Here is a 3,294-nt window from a genome sequence, read left to right on the forward strand (position 1 = left end):
TTTTCAATTTTTTAAAAAAGTTTTTTATGTGGACCATTTTTTTAAAGTCTTTACTGAATTTGTTACAACATTGCTTCTGTTTTATGTTTTGGTTTTTTGGACTCAAAGCATAGGGGAATCTTAGCTCCCTGACCAAGGATCAAACCCACCCCCTGCAGTGGAAGGCAAAGTCTTAACCAGTGACCACCAGGGAAATCCCTCAATTTTTCATTTTTTGAGGAATCTCCATACTGTTTTCCATACTTTATGCACCAATTTACATTTACACCAACAATGCATAAGGATTTCACATCTTCAACACTTAGCTCTTGTTGTTTTGATGATAGCCATTCTAGTATGTGTGAGTTGGTATCTTACTCTGGTTTAGGTTTGCATTTCTCTGATGACTACTGATGTTGAACACCTTTTCATGTTGTTCAGTTGCTCAGTCATGTCTGAGTCTTTGAGACCCCCTGAACTGCAGCACTCTAGGCTTCCCCATCTTTCACTATCTCCCAGAGTTTGCTCAAACTCATGTCCATTGAGTCAGTGATGCCATCCAACCACTTCATCCACTGTTTCCTCCTTCTCCTCTTGCCCTCAGTCTTTCTCAGCATCAGGGTTTTTTCCAGTGATTGACTCTTTGCATCAGGTGGCCAAAGTATTGGAGTTTCACCTTCAGCATCAGTCCTTCCAATAAATATTCAGGTTTAATTTCCTTTAGGATTGTCTGATTTGATCTCCTTGCTGTCCAAGGGACTCTCAAAAGTCTTCTCCAGCACCACAGTTCAAAAGCATCAAGTCTTCGGTGCTCAGCTTTCTTCACAGTCCAACTCTCACATCCATACATGACTACTGGAAAAACCATAGCTTTGACTATACAGACCTTTGTCGGCAAAGTGATGTCTCTGCTCTTTAATACGCTGTTCAAGTTTGCCTTATCTTTTTTCCCAAGGAACAAGACTCTTTGAATTTCGTGGCTGCAGTCACCATCCACAGTGATTGTGGAATCCAAGAAAATAAAATCTGTTACTGTTTCCTCTTTTTCCCCATCTATTTACCATGAAGTGATGGGACCAGATGCTGAGATCTTCATTTTTTGAATGTTGAGTTTTTAAGCCAGCTTTCTCACTCTCCTCTTTCACATTCATCAAGAGGCTTAGTTCTTCTTTGCTTTCTGCCATTAAAGTGATATCATCTGCATATCTTGGGTTTTTTATATTTCTCCCAGCAATTTTGATTCTAGCTTGTGAGTCATCCAGCATGGCATCTGGCATGATGCATAGAAGTAAAATAAGCAGAGTGACAATATACAGGCTTGATGTACTCCTTCCCCAATTTTGAACTAGTCCATTGTTCCATGTCCAGTTCTAACTGTTGCTTCTTGGCCTGCATACAAGTTTCTCAGGAGACAGGTAAAGTGGTCTGGTATTTCCATTTCTTTAAGAATTTTCCACAGTTTGTTGTGACCACACCGTCAAAAGGCTTTTGAAGCAGATTTTTTTAAATTCCCTTGCTTTTTCTATGATCCAGGAGATGTTGGCAATTTGATCTCTGGTTCCTCTGCCTTTTCTAAACCCAACTTGTACATCTGGAAGTTCTTGGGTTACGTACCACTGAAGCCTAGCTCAAAGAATTTTTATGTACTTGCTTGTTCATGTACCTTCTGGTCATTTGTATGTCTTCCTTGAAAAGATATTCTCATGTTCTGATCATTTTCTCATCAGTTTGCTTTTTTGCTATTATATCAGTTCTAATACATATTTTGGACATTAACCTCCTGTCTATAGATAGTTTACAAATATTTTTCCCCATTCCAGAGGTTGCCTTTTCATTGTTATGATTACCTTGGTTGTGTAAAAGTTTTTTAGTTTGATCTAGTTGTACTTATTTTTGCTTTTGGTGTAAAATATTAAAAAAAAAAAAATGAAGATGCATCTCAAGGACATTATCTCCTATGTATTCTTCTGAAGTTTCACGATTTCAGGTCTTAAACTTCAGTGTTTAATCCATTTTGAATTGATCTTGTGAATCATGTAAGATAGTGATCCAATTTCATTATTTTGCAAATGGCTGCCCAGTTTTTCCAGCACCACTTGTTGAAGAGCATGTCCTTTCCCCCACTGTATATTCTAGGCTCCTTTGTTGTAAATTAATTAGTCTTATATGCATAGATTTATTTCTGGGCTTTCTATTCTGTTCCACTGATCTGTGTTTTTATGCCAATACCATACTGTTTTAATTACTGTAGCTTTATAAAATAATTTGAAATCAACAAGCATGATTTCTCCAGCTTTGTTCTTTCTCAGAATTACTTTATCAATTCAGGGTCTTTTGTGTCCATACAAATTTTAGAATTAGTCTTCTATTTCTTTGAGAAAATGCCATTGGCATTTTGGTAGGAATTGCATTGACTCATACATTTCAGTGTCCAGACCTGTCATCTCCTTGGTTAAATTTATTGCTAGGGTGTATTATTTTTGATGCAGCTGCAATTGGGATTGTTTTCCTAATTTCTCTTTCTGATAGTTCATTGTTAGTGTATATAAATGCAAAAGGTTTTTGTACCAGGCATACCTTGGAATATTACAGGTTCAGTTACAGATGACCCTGGTTAAGCAAATATCACAATAACACAACTCACACAAATTTTTTGGTTTCCCAGTCATATGAAAGTTATCTTCAGACTATACTGTAGCCTATAAGAAAATATCATGTCTTAAAAAAGAAATGTACATCCCTTAATTTAAAAATACTTGAAATTCCTTGGTGGTTCACTGGTTAAGAATCTACCTGCCAAAGCAGGGGACGTGGGTTTGATCCCCGGTCTGGGAAGATTCCACATGCCCAAGGGCAACTAAGCCCTTGTGCCACAACTACTGAGCCTGTGCTCTGGAGCCTCTGAGCAGCAACTTAAAGAATAGCCCCTGCTCACTGAAACTACAGAAAGCCCACATGCAGCAATGAAGACAAAGTAAACAAAATATTTCTCTAAAAATACTTTTTTGCTAGGAGTCCCTGGTGGCCAGGACTTCTCAGGTAGAGCTAGTGGTAAAGAACCTACCTGCCAATGCAGGAGACATAAGAGATGAAGGTTCGATGCCTGGGTTGGGAAGATCCCCTGGCAACCCACTCCATTATTCTTGCCTTGAGAATCCCATGGACAGAGCCTGGCAGGCTACAGTCCATAGGGTCACGAAGAGTCAGACATGACTGAATTGATTTAGCATGCACACACACCCAGGTGGCCTAGTAGTTAGGATTCCAGGCTTTTGCTACCATAGCCCAGGTTCAGTCCCTAGTTGAGGAACTGAG

The sequence above is a fragment of the Odocoileus virginianus genome, chromosome 10 (assembly GCF_023699985.2).
Source record: "Odocoileus virginianus isolate 20LAN1187 ecotype Illinois chromosome 10, Ovbor_1.2, whole genome shotgun sequence".
NCBI classification, from domain to species: domain Eukaryota; kingdom Metazoa; phylum Chordata; class Mammalia; order Artiodactyla; family Cervidae; genus Odocoileus; species Odocoileus virginianus.